Here is a 17,729-nt window from a genome sequence, read left to right as displayed (position 1 = left end):
TACTATTCTTAACCTCCCCCTGCCTATTTTGCACTTACTATTTGTGCTACTTATTCTCTGTGACTTTTCCCCCATTCTCACCCTATCCCCTCCCTGCTGATAACCTTCATGGGGTCTCCATTTCTATAATTCTGTTCCTGTTCTAGTTGCTTGTTTAGTTTGTTTTTGTTTTTTGTTTTTAGGCTCAGTTTTTGATAGTTGTGAGTTGTTTGTCGTGTCCATAGTTGTTATCATTTTACTATTCATAGTTTTGATCTTTTCTTAGATAAGTCCCTTTAACATTTCATATAATAGGGGCTGGGTGATGAGGAACTCCTTTAACTTGACCTTATCTGGGAAGTACTTTATTTGCTCTCCCATTCTAAATGATAGCTCTGCAGGAGAAAGTAATCTTAGATGTAGGTCCTTGCCTTTCATGACTTGGAATACTTCTTTCTAGCCTCTTCTTGCCTGCAAGTTTTCTTTTGAGAAATCAGCTGATAGTCTTATGGGAACTCCTTTGTAGGTAACTGTCTCCTTTTCTCTTGCTGCTTTTAGGATTCTCTCCTTATCTTTAATCTTTGGCAATTAAATTATGATGTATCTTGGTGTGTTCCTCTTTGGGTCCAACTTGTTTGGGAATCTCTGAGCTTCCTGGACTTGTATGTCTAGTTCCTTTGCCAGATTGGGGAAGTTTTCTTTCATTATTTTTTCAAATAAGTTTTCAATTTCTTGCTTTTCCTCTTCTTCTTCTGGCACCACTATGATTTGGATGCTGGAACATTTAAGTTTGTCCCAGAGGTTCCTAAGCCTCTCCTCATTTTTTGAATTCTTATTTCTTCATTCTGTTCTGGTTGAATGCTTAGTTCTTCCTTTTGTTCCAAATCATTGATTTGAGTTTTGGTTTCCTTCCCTTCATTGTTGGTTCCCCGTATATTTTTCTCTATTTTACTTTGCATGGCCCTCACTTCTTCCTTTATTTTACAGCCACACTCAATATTTCTCTGAGCATCCTGACCACCAGTGTTTTGAATTCTGCATCTGGTAGGTTGGCTCTCCTCATTACTTAGGAGTTTTGATGTGTTCTTTGATTTGGGCCATATTTCTTTAACAGGTCTTGGTGCACCCGTTACATTGTAAGGGGTGGAGCCTTAGGGTGTTCCTCAGGCCAGGGCAACCCACTTTGCTGCATTGTGGCTCAGTCTGGATGAAAGTTTGTTCTTTAAGTTTTTGGTTGTCAGACTCCCACACAGTTTGATTTTCTGACAGTTCTGGTTGTTTTTTTTAAATTGGTTGTTATCCTTCTTTTGGTTGTGTGAGGAAGCTGAGAGTATCTACCTACATCTTCATCTTGGCTGGGGGTTGTGTTTTCTTTTTTAATGCCTGGATATTTAAGTGTGATTTCTTGGAATAAATGTGGAGAGTTTCAGTAGGCTGTATGTTGCTGACATCCTCACCCACCAGAATCTGCTAAGAGCCTTGTCTTAGTCAAGATGCCTTCACTTTTCTCTCCAGCTATGCTGCACCACCATGGTGCCAGTGACAATCTTGCTCTTCCTGCAGAAACATGCACCAAATGTGACCATTCAGACCAGCCTGGTTCTTTCCACACACACTCTCATAGGAACCTCTCCTGCACAATGCATTCATGTTTTACTTTAAACAATTATTTGCATAGTTATTTTAAACATTAGTCTCAGAATTGACTGTAAACTCCTGAAGGGAGAGATCATTTGTCCTATTCATAGCTTCCTCCCCGTGACAGCCCAGTGATGAGCCTTGTACACAGTAGGGTCCAAGAACTGTTAAAAAAAATAAGTAAAATGAATAAAATGCTTCAAAACTGGAAAAGAAAGGAGGCATTTTATCTGTCCTTCCTGTCCTTTATCCAGTATGAGAAATGTGATAAATCCTTTTCAAAAGGCTTACTTTCCTTAAAATATCCATGTCTCTGTTAAAGAAATGAAATTTCACAAGATCTAGTACCCTCCAATATGAAACCAGGGCAACTTTCAAAAGTCTCAATTCCAGACACACGTGCACGTGCATGCACACACATGAACCCCCAGTGGGTGCCCCATTAAACCATCCATGCCCACACGGATGCTCTCGTGTCTTCTGCAAGGCTTCCTTCTTCCCGGGGAGCGTGCATCAAAGGGGTTATCCCAGTGTCTCGGAGGAGTCCTCCTGATGTTCACTTGCTTTGGGAACACATGCAGACACTCACAGTTTAGCACAGGGGCCCTGTCTTTTCAGCTGTCTTTTAATCTTTGGTAAATGAACAGCGTGGAGAACGTGCAGGTGACAACCAGCTTGGCCGAAGCTGCAGGGATGAAAACTGTGTCAGTGGAGTCCCTAAAAGTCTTCCAATGTGCTCGAAGCAGATAAAGAGAACCCTTGATCCCGCCTATCAAAGGGTACAGAAAGATCAAGAAGAATTAAAACTGATGGTGTGCCAGAAACCACCTGCAACAGAAGGTCATTACTTCCCCTCGTTAAAACTGCCTCAGTTCTGGGGCCTGATCTGAAGCTTAATTGAAATGTTTCAAATAGTGGATTATAAGGAAGATGAGACATCCCCTGTCCATTTCATGACCTTTGCTAAGAAAGTCAGATTGGTAATAAGGTAAAAAAAAAAATCTGAGTGATCGCCTGAAGACAGCCAAGCCTCTTAATGATATGAACCGAGACACTGTTCCTGGCAAGGGGGGTGGGCGGCTGTCCAGGATGCTGAAGGGATAGGAAGGATTAACGGGAAAGCAAAGGAATCTGGGCCTCAGGATCCCGCCCATTCCCCCGGAGTCTGCTTGTCCGTTACTATTTCTGTGACCTCTCCTTTTCTAAATAGAAATGGAGGGACACCAGATACAGCCCTACCTCTGGGATCATACTTGTCCGTTGTCCCAGACGTTATTCTTGTGGTGCAAAGGCTCCATCACCCTGTCATGCTTCTTTTGCAATCTTTCTATCTAACTTGTGTAATCACACATGACCCCCCTTGATAGTGAAGATGAGCACAGCCCTCCGGGTCTGCAAAGGATAGGGGTGTAGCAGGAGGGGATACTGGCAGGAGATAGCTCAACGGTGATCTTATCAATTGTTCTATATCCTGAAAAAAAATCACAGTGCTGCTACCACTTAGGCGTTTCACATGATAATAAGTTGCAAGTCATATTTGCCCAGAGATTTGGATGCCTTCTGGCTGTCTTCCTCTTTTTGGTATGATTATCTATCCTGGCAATAGAGTCCACATCTGAAGTCCTGTGATTATCTCAACCTCCAGCTGGCACACTGTGAAAGCCACTCTTGGGGATATTGTAGTAGACGATATGAAAGCTTTAGAAAAGTTTCTGTATCTTATGGTCATTTCTGCTTTGGACCCTCCTGTCAACCTAACATGTGTTTTAAGTTTCTTGCATGATGGCTCAGATGCTGGTCTTCGAGGACCCTCTAAGATCTCTGTACGCAAAGTCTGGTCCACAGCATCAAGATCATGGAGGCACTTGTTAGAAATGTAGAGTCACAGGCCTCATCCCAGGCCTAATGACCAGATCTGTATTTTAACAAGATCCTCACTTGGTTCACAGGCACATTAAAGTTGGAGAAAGCCTTTACGAGGGGTGGGGGATCGCTCAGCTGGGTCAGGTGGAGGAAACGTACTGACATTCTTCAGGGCAGAACACCTCCCTAAAGTTGAATTTAGTTGACCCAGTGCTTGAGTAGGACCAGAAAGATGCTTTGCTTCTCTTGACCAGTTCTAATGAGAAAGGGCTAATAAGTCTTCCAACAGCTGGGGTCATTTTGCAATCAAGATCCAACATAAAAAGACAGCAGGCCAGACGATGAGGCCGGACTGCCAGAGCTGCGGGATTAGAGCTTCTATGACGGCTGCAGAGAAAGTACCAGTCGTTCCTTCTGATTTTATTACACTTTTGTGTGGTGGCAAAGTTTGTTTGAACTTCACTAAATCCTCCAAATAAAAGACTAGCTTGGACCATCTGGTTCTCTAGGATGAAATAATTTGATTCAGGTCAGGCAATTATCAATCATTGTTTTGGGACAGTTAAGAATGGAAACTCTTAGTCTCACCTGCTCTGTTTTCCCTCTGAAAACATTTTTTTCCTTCCCATTAAACCTTTTGAGTGGAAAGTTAGTTTTATTTTTACATCTTGCTTTGGGTATCTGATTCTATCTCATTTAATCCTCGAATAACTTTTCCTTCAGAATTCACTATTTGCTCCCCTAAACAAACTTACCTTGTTTACACATACTTACCTTGTTTTTTTTCTTTCATTATTTTTTTAATATATTTTATTGATTATACCATTACAGTTGTTCTATTCCCCCCCTTCATTTCCCTCCACCCGCACACTCCCTCCCCCACTATTCTCTCCCCCTTAGTTTATAACCACGTGTCTCAATTTCTTTAGATTCTATATTTCCCCCACTATTCTCGCCCTCCCCCTATCTATTTTCTACCTACCATCTATGCTATTTTCTGTGTCTTCTCTCCCCTTCTCCTCCTCCCACCCCCCTGTTTCTAACCCTCCATGTGTTCTTCATTTCTATGGTTCCACTCCTGATCTAGCTGTCCTCTTGGTTTGCTTTTGTTTTAGGTGTGGTTGTTAATAACTGTGTGTTTGCTGTCCTTTCACTGTTAATATTTTTCATCATCTCTTTCTTATATAAGTCCCTTTAGCATTTCATATAATAAGGGCTTGGTGATGATGAACTCCTTGAACTTGACCTTATCTGAGAAGCACTTTATCTGTCCTTCCATTCTAAATGAAAGTTTTGCTGGATAAAGCAATCTTGGCTGTAGGTCTTTGGATTTCATGACTTGGAATACTTCTTTCCAGCCCCTTCTTGCCTGTAAGGTCTCTTTTGAGAAATCCGCTGACAGTCTGATGGGTACTCCTTTGTAGGTGACTGTCCCCTTATCCCTTGCTGCTTCTAGGATTCTCTCCTTCATTTTAGTCTTGGCTAATGTAATTATGATGTGCCTTGGTGTGTTCCTTCTTGGGTCCAACTTCTTTGGCACTCTCTGAGCTTCCTGGATTTCCTGGAAGTCTATTTCCTTTGCCAGACTGGGGAAGTTCTCCTTTATTATTTGTTCAAATACGTTTTCCACTCGTGGCTGTTTCTTTCCCCCTTCTGGTACCCCTATAATCCGGATGTTGGAACGTTTAAAGATGTCCTGGAGGTTCCTAAGCCTCTCCTCATTTTTTTGAATTCTCATTTCTTCATTCCTTTCCGGTTGGATGTTTCGTTCTTCCTTCTGGTCCATTCCATTGATTTGAGTCCCAGTTTCCTTTCCATCGCTATTGGTTTCCTGTGCATCTCCCTTCATTTCAATTAGTTTAGCCTTCATATGTTCCTCTAATTTGTGACTGTAATCTACCAATTCTGTGAGCATCCTGATAAATAGTGTCTTAAATTGGGCTTCTGAGAGGCTGGCAATCTGTTGGTTGCTTAGAGTTATTGGCTCTGGGACTTTGAGTTCTTCTTGCACCATCTTTTGGGCTGTTCGTGCCTGTTAAGTAGCAGGATCGGAGCCTTAGGTGTTCACCAGAGCAGTGCAACTCAGTCGCTGGGTTGTGACGTTGTATGTGGGGGCGGGGTCAAAGAGGGACTATGGCTTCCCTCTGCCGCCTGCAGCCGCGACCCCCATCGGCACCACAGCCACCACTGTCACCAGGCCCACGCGTTTCGTTCCACTGCACGCGAGTGTGCCACCATTGTCAGCCCTCCACCACTGGGTTTGCCCCCTGGGGCCTGCATGGTCCGTCTCACTGTGCGCGAATGTGCGACCGTGGTCAGTCTGCCCCGCACCCCGACTAGTTCCGGGCTGCCTGCACGCCTGGGTCGGGGGATCTGTCCTGCCCGACCCAGCTTGACTGCTGGCTCCGCCTCTCTTACTGTCCCCGTTGAATGGTTCGTAGCTGTCGGACTTCTGTATAATTCCGTTTTCTGGTCTTTGGGTGTGTCCTAGTTCTCCAAAACTTTTGTTGTATTCAAACTTGGTTGTGGGAGAAGGCACAGTGTTTCCACCTATGCCTCCATCTTGGCGGAATTCTTTCTTTCATTATTGTCTTTTCCTGTCTTTAAATTTCTCCTTTGCTCCTTTCTTACTGAGTTTCAGATCCATGATATTTTGGGGTTCTCTTCATCATATTTCATTTTTCTACTAAAGTAATTACCCATTTTTCTTTTCCATTAGTCTTCAGACATAACTGAAAAGGCATTTATCAAAATGTTGAAAAGGACTCTCCTGTTGAGATATATCCTGAAGTAATTTTAAATAATTCTGTACCTACATTTAAGAAACCCAGTGTTCTTCCCAAGACTCCAGAGTTTTGGGGTTACTTGTGCAGGTATACCCTCTTGGGAAGCTTTCTGAGACTGTGAGTGAGCACAGATGAAGGTCATTGCACTTTGGAGCTCCAAGCCTGAATCTCCTGGATGATCTCAGGAAAAAGTCCTGCAATTCTGCCAGGTGGCTCATTTTTCTTACTCGAAAAGTGAGGCAAGTGTCATGTCCTCGTCCTCGGGAATGTGAGAGAGCTAAGAGCAGGCAACAAGGCCTTAGAGCTCTTTCTCTTCAGAGATAAGAGCTCTGAGCCTAACATTCGTCATGAGGTCTCTACTCCTCACCTCCTGGTCCTCTCCTTCAGCCAGGAGTTTCAGCACATGGAACCTGTTATAGTTCCCCCGACACACCAGGTGGCTTCATCCCTCTCACGTCTGTGTGTGCTTTTCCTTCTGTAGGATAAGCCTTTTCCCCTTGTCCACACTAGCCAAGTTTCAAGATTTTTTGTCAGCATTACCTTCTTTGAGCATCCTGCCCTGATTTCCCCAGGTCAAGTTCACTACCTCTTTCTTTATAACCCCACTGTTTACAACACGCTTTGTCATCATTGAATCTACTACCTACACTGTATCTACTTACATTGTTTATATTTTTCAAATTTGCTTCTCTGTCTTCTCAACGAAACATGAGCTTTTGGGAGTCAAATAGTGTGACTAATTCATGTCTATGTTTTCAGTGCCTGGTTTGGCAAATGATTGTGGAATAAATGAATGCATGGCCTTCTAGACCAGGCTGCATTTGATTGTTTTAAAGAGTGTTTTGGATAGAGCTCTTCAGTTGCAAGCAACAGAAACAAATTTGAACTCAATTGGGCAAAAAGGGGAGAATTTGTTGTAAGAGTTCCAGGCTGTCTCATGGAACTCAGAGGTAGGAATGCAGCCAGACTCTAGAATAAAAATGGAACTGAAAACTTAAAAGAAACAGGGATCTCTTCATTTCTCAATTCTGCTCTTATTTATTCATCTGCTGTCTCTCTTCCTCCTCCTCCTTCTTCCCTTACATTCTCCCCTTCCCTCCCTTCATCCACCCGCAATGGGCTCCTCTGTTTCCCAGATCACGTGAAGAAATTGTTATATGTCCAGACACTTACAGAGTTTGATAAACATTCCCTTGGTTCCAACTCCATATACCCAGTAGAGAATCTGATTAGCTCAGCTGGGGTCAAATGTCCACCTCTGGACCACTCATCTCCAGCCAGGGAGAATGACAGGTCACAAGGAAGCAAAGTTTCAGAGGAAACTTCTGTTTTATGAAGCACTTTTCTGTACATTTTCTCATTCATTCTTCGCTACCCTTTGGGGATAAGGATGGGTTGTTCTGCAGCGGCACAGGAAATGGCTCACAGACTGGAAAGAGTGGTTGTAGGAAGAACAGGTGGGAGCCTGTCAAAATAATTCTACATCTAATCCACCATTAGACCCGTTGGCTCAGCCTATCACACACCTCTAAGATGCACCAATTTCTCTCCATCTCTACTAACCACTCTAGCTCAGCTGGTCTTCTCTCACCCGGATGCTGTAATAGTTTGCTAACCAGTTCATTTCTATCTACTTGTCCTGCCCCATCCACCTTTCAGACACTGCAACTGGAATGATCATTTTGAAATTAAAACCTGATTATGTCACCCTTCTGCTTCTCATCACTCTTAAGATACAGGCAAACAGGCTGTTGTGACCTTATGTGGCCTGGTCTTGGTCTACATCCCTGCAGATGTCTTCTCTGAGTCTTTTGAATGTGTGATGCTTCTTCCCACCTCAGGGCCTTTGCATATGTCTTTAATTCTGTCTGGCAGACTCTTCTTAGCATCCTCCATCCTTTGGGACTCACTAATAGTCATTTTCTGAGGGAAGTCTTCCCTGACTTCTTTAATTCAAGCCAAATCCTGTTATTAATGTCTTCAGAGTCCTACATGCATCTCATTACCATGGTTTCAACCAATTTTTTCTATGATTATATAATTAATATCTACCCCCCTTACTGGACTGTGAAGTCCATGAGGAAAGGAATATATCTTTTTTTCTCACCATTGTATTTTCAGTATATATCTCAGTGCCTGGCACTCAGTAAGTATTTGTTAAACAAGTAAATAAGTGAATGAAGAAGTGAATGAGAATCGGAACAGTGATAATGGCATTAGGGATGGGAAATGTGGGAGGGATGCACGTAAAACTGGAGTCCTGACTTTTCTAACAATTGGCATGGATTATTTTGGACCATTTCCTCCGCTGTTTTTGGTCTCTGTTTCCTAACTTTTAAATGGGAAACAATACCACTTATTCCCAAAGGGTAGCAAAGAATGAATGAGAGAATGTACATAAAAGTGCTTTATTAAAATAAAAAAATGCAACCGCCTACCAAGCACAGCTTATTTCTGTTTTATAATTCAGGGAACTTGTCAAAGAGTCAGGGAAGCATTGAATTGGGATGAAATCTTAGCAGTCCTGGCTTCTGGGGGACAATGGATCGCGCAATTCTCTCATTGCAGGGAGGAGAGGCGAGATTCAAACACATCGACTTTCCAAGCTGGCATGGGCCGCTGTCAGGGTTAGATGAGGAACTCAAAGTGGGAGGAATAAGTGTTACTTTTGTTCGGCTAAAACTGTGATATTTTAATAGGTCCAATTTTTGATGAAATTACTGAGGTTTCCAGAGCAAAAGAACAAAACCCTTGGGAGTTACTTAACTGGCATTTCTAGTTCTTGAGAGAATTTTACTTCCACTTATGGAAGGGAATAGAAGTATTTATTATTGTGAAGTTCTTACAACAAGACTTTTTAAAATGTGAAATTTATCATCTTCTTGCTATAGTCAGTGTTAAATGCAAATAGGTCTTGATTGTGAGTTACACAAAGGATTATACGTTGTTTTAACGCCCACCTTCTATTACCATGCTGCAATTATTGTTGTTATCGTCCCCGAGGATAGGAGGGAGTGTTCTGTCCCTCTCCCTTCTGTCCCTTGCTCCCTCCCACCCACCTCCTTCCCTCCCTCTGCCCCTCCCTTTCTTCTATCTCTTTTCTTCAATTTCTTTTTTTTTTTTTGTATTTTATCCAGTAAGATCTTATTTGCCCAAAGAGATGCTAGAAGTAGCCGAGAGCATTTCTTTCATTCACGTGTCATCTTGTGAGGATATGGTGACGGTTTTGCATTAGGAGGTTATTGGCCAGGGAATTTACTGACCCAACAAATATTTATGGAGCTCACTTACTTTGAACAATGATGGAAGAGGAAGGTGAAGGGCAAGGAAAATGAGAGAGATGCGAGTAGACTATGGCGTCCACCTGGAGAGGGTTGATGACCCCCAAAACCACCATTGTACAGAGCAGACCTAGAAGCATAACCTCAATAATAATAGCTAAACCTTTTCCTCGTGGGCCAGGCATTGCTCTCACTGCATGTTAATTCTCAAACTAACTTCCATCATGGGTCCGATGATGGCTCCTATGTGTTAAATGAACATGTGAGAAAACTGAGGCACAGAAGAATTAAGCAATTTCCATAAGGTGGCTCAGCTAACAAAAGGCAAGGCAGGGGGAGATTTGAATCCAGGCAATCTGACTCCCAGCCCATGCTTGCAACCTGTTCTGTGTTGTTGTGAGCATAAACCACATACCTGAGCAGTGAGAATATATGGTCTCTTTTCAGAGAGAGAAAGAGAAAGAGAGAGGGGGAGAGAGAGAGAGAGAGAGAGAAAGAGAGAGAGAGATCAAGGAAAGCAAGAGAGGTTAGGAGGCCAAACTCCGTCTGAACAAAACTGCTAACCTAGTTTTTGAAGTGAATGTCATTCTAGGCAGCTTTCCTAGCTCAAGCTTTGAGATAGTCTGTCATGAGTCACCTGTACTTTCGACCTGGAAATGGGCACGTTCATTATCCACCCAGCCTTTGATTTGGGAGAGTAATGTGCAGAGACGACTATTGGGTGGCTTCCACCTGCCAGATTCTCTGGCTATATTTATAGTCATGTTTGTGCATTAATATTTTATACTTAGCTAAATTGTGCACATTGCATTTAAGACCAGGTTTGCCTTGTTTAAAAACATCCAAATTGGGATTAAGTATTCAAGCTGTAATCCCTTTAGTGGGAGTCTGTCCATTGGATTTGTATGACATAAAGTGGGTTATTGAAATACTGTAACTTCAATATTTTTTATCCTCTATACAGAAATGACTCTTAAGTGAATTTAGAAACCAGGGAGGACATTGGACAGACACCAACAAACAGAGCAGCTCTCATTATTTTCGAGGCCAGTTATAGCAGGGCCTGCATCTGTGTAAGCTTTTCCATCTAGATTCTTCCTTTAAGCAGTAATATGCTATTCTCCTTGCTACAGGATAGTGAATTCCCTTGGGGGTCTCTAATTTCTCCCCTCTCCCTGTTTGTAATGGTGTTGTTCTAAGTTGATACAGTCTTCCTCACTCTTTACCCTTGAGCTGTTAGAGAATTTGATTCATTCAAATCTAGAATATTTCCAGGAATTTGGCAGGGGTGGCGTGGGCTGGGGGCTAGGATGGGTGATGTGAAACACATTTGTATTTAATTGAAGAATGTACAGTTCTAGTTAGTATTCTGCAAATATCAAATATGAATAATCAGATAAGACACTTACTAGTATAAAAAACAATAAATTTTATTTTTGTGGTACATTATAATCAAATTCAGATAAAAATTTAAAATCATAGCATATCTAGAGGAACCATTTGATAGCTATGTATAAATCTATTTTAGAGATGTGTGAGCACAAATTACGGAACGCCAGAGCTGGTTGATTTAGGCTGCTTTCTCGCTAACATAAATAATGCAGAGTGCCACAAATATTCAAGTACACTTAACTGAACATAATTAAAATATTGGAATATATTTTAAAAATAAATAATTAAGTAGTTAGAAGTATCTGCAATACAAATTCAAAGTGATAGTCATATGGTGATTATATTATGCAGTTTACCCAGTACTTTTGCTTTTAAGGGTCCTAATGAAATTTGCATTTAATAAAAATTGTGATTCTGTAATGTTTGAGGATACGAACAGATTCTATTTCAAGCATAAAACACAACCCTTGTCTCTCGGATCCATCAACAGATGGACAGAGAACAGACATTGTCGGCTCGGCCGAGCAGCTTGCTCACTGAGACACCGCTCCCACCCTTCCCCACGTTTTCAAACGCCCTGTCGGGAGTTTAGTTCGTCTGTCTCCCTTTCTAGATCGTCAGCTCCTCGAGAGCAGTGACCTCTGTATCTCTGTGTGCCCAGTGCTGAGTATAACGCTGGCAAGTAGCAGGTGTTTAATAAATATTGAGAAGTTAATGAGTCAAATCAAAGAATGACTGTTTCTTTCTACCCTTGCTCCCTGTTCTCAACATAGTGGTAGGCCAGGCACACCACTGCTCGGGAATTTGCCCACCCCCTTCCCCCCGTCGTGGGGGGGGGGCTCTTCTCCCAGAAATAGACAGAGCTCACTCTCTCACCTTCTTCACGTCCTTTTTCAACATCATCTTCTCTGGGTGGCCCCCTCCGACAACTCTATTTGAAATAAAATTGCCCCCACACAGCACGCAGTTTCTAGTCCCATTTGTATCACCGCGTGAGCTACTATGCACTTTGCCTGTTGTGTAAAGTACTCCTAACACCTCACTCACAAAGGGAGGCTCCAGAAAGATCAGAACTTTGGTTCACTGCCATATCCCCGGCTCACAGCACAGTGCTTGGCCCGTAGCAGATGCTCAGTGATAACTTGCCTCATGAGTGAATTAATGAATGAGTTGAAGATGGAGAAAAAGGATTGCCCTGACGTACAAGTTTAATGAGTGAGAGTGTAGGATGTGTGTGGTTTTTCTGGCTCACAGAGTAGGATCAGACTCATGGGCACAGTTTTCTGCCCCTCCTCTGCCATTGAGGGCTCCTGACATGGAGATGGAAACTGGACATTTGAACTAACTCAGAATGCTTGCCCAATGTTCCACTGATTTCTTTGGAGACCTGGTCTGCTCTGATGCCTTGGCCCAGACAAATAAAACTTCACTAATCTTTTCTGGCCAGAATAGATTCTTAGCCTTCCTGGGGACTTTGCTCAGCAGCTTTCTCCCCAAGCTGTTCATTGTCCTTGTCCTTGTCTTATGTCCTTCTCCACCCTGAACTTCTTGGCAGCCTTGAGACCTCATCACAGCGTTATCCCCATCCCACACCTGACAGGTCCACTGGCACCAAGGCTGCTCAAAAATCCCGGGTCTGCTGCTCCTGTGTGATTGTGAGCAACGCTGTAGGTTACCAATGGTGGCAGATCCCTTGCCTTCCTCTTTTGTTGAGAGGTGACGCTGCATCTAGGCTGGTTTTGATGAACAGAATTACAGTGGATGTGACTGTTAGTTCTGGGCCTCACCTTTAAGAGAACTGGCAACTTCTGCTTTCTCATCTTCAAAGCCCTGAGCGATTATGTAAGAGGTCTGGCTTTGCCCTGACCTGGTGTGGCTCAGTTGGTTGGGTGTCATTCTGCAAAATGAAAGGTCACCAGTTCAATTCCTGGTCAGGGTACATGCCTAGGTTGCTGGTTTGGTCAGAGCATGTGCAAGAGGCAACTGATTGATGTTTCTATTCCTCCCTTCCCCTCTCTCTCTAAAAAAAATAATAATAAAATCTTAAAAAAAAAGCCTGGCTTTCTTGCTGGAGAAATCATGAGGAGAGAGACAGGCCCTATAAGGACCCCACCCTCCCCAGCCTTGTCACCATTCCCTGCAAGGCACCAGTCCTGTAAATGAGGCATCTTGGATGTTCTAGCCCTATCTTGCTACCTGAGAGACCCAAGTGAGACCATCGAAACTGTCTCGCTGAGCCCTAGTCAACCCACAAAACTGTGAGAAATAATAAGTAATTGCTTTAAGCCACTAAACTTTAGAGTTGTTTGTTACACAGTAATAGATAATTTAAGTAGTTGAACTGCAGAACTTTTTTGAGCTCTTATTTTCTTATCTGGAAAATGGAGAGGTACCTCTCTCTCTTCACCGGGCTGCTGTGAGGCCGCCTGTAAAGTACTTAAGACAGTACCTGGTGACCTGATTAATCAGTAAACTCTGGGCTCCTTCCCCTTCCCTGGGCAGCGTGATAAGCTCCAGGCATGCCCCTCCAGTTTCATCACTCATCAGAACTTCCCTCTTTTTGTCCAGCCGTTTCCTCTTACAATTTATTTTGAAGGAGACAACTTAATAAGCTCACCCCAGAGGATATGGACAAAAGCTTCATTTGTTAGTGCTTCAGGGTTATTTACATTTAGAAGAAGGCTCAGTGCAGCACAAATCTCTTTCCCAAGGATTAAAATTTTAGCTACAGATCTCAGGCTCAGTGACAACAAGGAATGCTGGGATTGAGAATGTGAGAGGAGAGTTTGGGGGAGAAAAACATGCCTTCTGAGAGTCCCGTTGGCTTTCTTGTTTGTAAGCCCTTAACCTTAGGAGGAGAAAACATAGCCCAACTCAAGATTCAGCCCCACTTAACCCAAGGGAAGCTTCTACTTTCTTCCACCCGGTAACCATATCAGCTTTACTATCGGGCATCTTGATTACACTTATCTTTCCCTTAGCTTTAAGCTCTTCGCAGGTGGTTCAGTTCTGCAGAGGGCTGCATAGCTGGGAAGGACGGCAGACTCCGCTCTGCAGCTCCCCTAAGCATTCAGTTGTGAGACCGCCAGTCTTCCCCTAGCTGTAAAGGAGGTAGGAATGGAGGAGGCTTAGGTCAAAGAAGGACCTACCAAGTCCCAGCTGGTCAGTTTATTTTTCTAGATAGATTTTTTTGTTGTTCTTCAGGGACACCAGTTCTGTTTTAGAGAATACATGTAATATCCTTTCATTCCTCCCCCTCTTTTTATTATAAAACCAATATAACATTATTAAAGAAAACTTTCTTACACCCAAATAGGAAAAAGTTGCCTTGATAAAGATCAAGATTTATCTTCAAGTTAAGTTAATGCTATTCAAATCTGATACGATTGTGAATAGAATAGAATAGAATAGAAACAGAATATTTCTAACATTAACTCTGCATGTTTTGTTGTTGGTGGTGTGGAGGAAGCACAACAGAGGGCAATGAAATACCCACAAAATAGCACAAAGTTAGTGAACTTTATCCAGTTAATTTTTTTAATGAAACAACTATTAATCATGATTGAGGAAACTGGGAATCGTTTGAAAAGGCAGAAAACAAAAGAAAATTAATAACATTAAATAAAAGAACACATTGCAAAATGCATGAATAATGCAGCAACTACATAAGTGGTCGACAAATAACTATAAACTGGTTATGTCTAAAAGCATGTTTTTATATCTATGTGTAATATAGTAAAGGGTATAAGTAGACATATTTCTAAGGTTATTTCAACTTGCAGAAGAATGTTTTGGTTTTTGAAATCAAACTGTTAAGCTAAGAAAGAAGACTATTTTATTGTTTTAGCTCAAACTTTTGTTAAATCGAATTCTTAATGGTTTGCAGATCTACACATGGTGGAGGATGATGGATCTCTCATCAGCCTGATTGTTATCCAGTGAGTAAACGCCGTAGCCCTTTCATTGCCTTGGGCAGTGGAAAAATCCTTTCCTCCCAGATAGAGGTGATGAGGGCGTGTGGTGAAGTTAGGGTACCTGGGTTTAAGCCCTGGACAAGTTACTTAATTTCTTACACCCCCACTTCATCTCTACAATGTGGGGATAATAATGTTCTCCATATCTACCCCAGTGGGTAATTCCCTCATGAGAAAGCAATGTGTTTTACAGGGGGGAGTCTCACCCCGAGAATGATCTTGTGGATGCTGACTGTCCCTGTCACCTCGCATGTCACTACGCTAATGTGGAAGGTAGGTGGTAGGAGGTAGCTTGCCATGGGAAGTGTCCCAGTCTCTCCAAGAGCTTTCATTCTGCCTCACAGCCAGCTAGTTGCTCAGTCAGCGATGGGTTTTCCTTGGAGCTGAAGTGAACAATTCCAACTTGAGATCTCATCCCTTTGTCTTTGAGGATTATGAAGGGCACATAACCCAAGGCTTTTATACTAACTATTTTAAATAAGAAAAGTAAAAACTAGTAAAAAAGGGACTAAGGTAAGGCAACAAGTTACCCAGAGGCAATCACCATGAAAAGCTTCCCTCTTTAACTCTTGTCATAGTTCGCATTGTAGTTTTAAACGGTGCACTTCTACCTATGGATCTATGAGCTTAGGGCCACATCTATTGACTCCTTGCTATGGAACGTGGAACACTGAGTGTGGGTGCAGCGTTGCTCATCCCCACCCTCCACACCCTCCTCAGGTCTTGTTAGTTACATTTGTTTATTACGAAGAACATCTTTGTAATTTTAATTAATACACTCATATAGGGAAACTTCTGTATTTTGATTTATTGAAATTAAACCTCTATTTATTTTCTACTATGAAAAATTAGATTGATTTACTTACATGTTTTTGTAGGTCTTCTCTTTTCTCTCACTTTGGATTATGCCATTTTCACCTTGTTAACGTTCATATTTGCACTTTAGTGATTATCATATTTTCTTTACTTTGTAATTGGATTAATAAAATAAAAAAATCAATGAAAACAGTCCTATGATTATGCAAATATTTACTACAAACCAAGGAATCTGTTGTTAGACCTAAACAGAAATAAATTAATCCCAGTCACTAGCCTACTTTCCTCAAAAGAGAATGTTTTCAGTCTGTTAAGGTGAAATTGGTTATTTTTAAATTTTTTATTCTTAGGAATTCAACAAACTTTTACTGAGTGCCTACTATGAGCCAGATATTGCTCCAGGTATTTGGGACCCAGCAGAGACCAAAAGAAAGGTTCCTGCCCTCTGGGAGCTTACAGTCCAGCATTACGCCCCTTTGTCTGCAGCCATCGGTGACCCCAGGCAAGTCCGAGCACCGCCCTCCTCAGCTCTGGATGTGGGAAGAACCAGGCTCCACCCAGATGTACCTAACGGTCCTGTGCTCTGTAGATACCAAACACACACCACCCCCAACCCACCATTCCGACAGGAGGTCAGCCTGGAAGTTGACTTTTAATAATCAAGTACAAGCGGGGAGGACAGAGGGAGTGCAGCCGGTGGTTTGGTGTGGTTTGGTGAGCCGCTGCTCCCGGGCCTGGGCTGGCTACACAAACTGCTGCGGCGGCTTCTTGGTGGCTGCCTCGCTGACAAGGGCCTTGGCCTTCTCTGTAGCTGTCTGTCTCCTTTGCCTTCTCCTTGGCTTACTTGGCTTCCTTTGCTGCCTCAGCAATGGTTTGGGAAGGGGCCTCACCTGGCAGCTTAGTCAGCATGTATTTAAATCCCTTCATTGTCTCAGTCACATTGCTTTTGAACTGGGTGAGAACAAATTCCTGGACGGCTCTGGAGATGCCGCAGAAGCCCGAGGAGACTCAAGCATCCCAGTGGATTTCCGCCACCATCAGCTGGGTGTGGTCGATGTGCCAGGTGAAACCGGTCACGGTCTGGCTCTGTGGGTCCACAGTAGAATCCTCCAGGATGTACACTGAGTGAGCACCACTGGCCGGGCACAGTCGCTTGGCCCCGCGGCCCAGCGGGGCAACCTGTTGGCCTTGGTCAGGAGGAATCTCTGGGACAGGAGCTTCTGGTCAGGGGTCACCTCCTGGTGCATTCTCTCTTCCGTCAGGACGAGTTTTTATACAGGATTAAGGTACTGCTGCCAGAAGGCTGCAAACACTTGGTTCCAGGAACCGTGGCGCACGCACTGGCCCAGTAAGTACTTCACCATCAGCCTGGACCAGGAGAGACCGGCACCCTCGCAGCAGCATCAGGGATGCAGAGTCAGGGCGGGGCTGGGGGGAGGGGCGCGCAGAAACGGATCTCGCTTTACCTTCCCTTCTTTTTCAATCATACTGCTCATTAATTTAACTGGTCTTTTAAATATAAAGACTCATGTATTGTCTTCAGTTCAGGGAACTTTTCTTGTATTATGTCTTTGGTTATCTCCTCCCTTCTGTTAGTCTGTCTTATACTTTGAGAATTCCCATTACTCAGTTACCCCATAAATCTCTCCTTTCCCTCATATTTGCTATCTTATCTTTTTGTGAATATTTTGAGAGATTTCTTGGAATCTGCTACATTTCCATTTATTATCTATGACACATTATGCAGATTGTCCACTGAATTCTTATTCAGACATTATGCTTCTCTAGTCCAAGGATCCTTTTTTTTTTTGAGCATTTAAGAAAAATAGCACCTTGTGTTGGTTGTTGGATTCATTGTTCTCTTGAACCTTTTCTAAAAGTAATCGAAATTTTAAACAAAGTGATCTTCTCTTTTCAGAATATACAATCTCTGTTTTGGGGGAGGTAAATTGCTCCCACTCTTTTTTTCATAATTTCTTTAAATATTTAGTAATCCTCTG

The 17,729-nt window shown here is 42.8% G+C and overlaps 1 pseudogene; it reads right to left on the bottom strand.

Moving 5' to 3' along the window:
- Positions 1 to 16,456: 16,456 nt before the first annotated feature.
- On the bottom strand, positions 16,457 to 17,093 carry LOC118997322 (PRELI domain-containing protein 1, mitochondrial-like; annotated as a pseudogene).
- Positions 17,094 to 17,729: the final 636 nt, after the last annotated feature.

This window comes from Sturnira hondurensis, unplaced genomic scaffold, assembly GCF_014824575.4.
Source record: "Sturnira hondurensis isolate 20B ecotype Veracruz unplaced genomic scaffold, ASM1482457v3 Scaffold0013063, whole genome shotgun sequence".
NCBI lineage: Eukaryota > Metazoa > Chordata > Mammalia > Chiroptera > Phyllostomidae > Sturnira > Sturnira hondurensis.
This window is presented reverse-complemented; position numbering and strand designations above follow the sequence as displayed.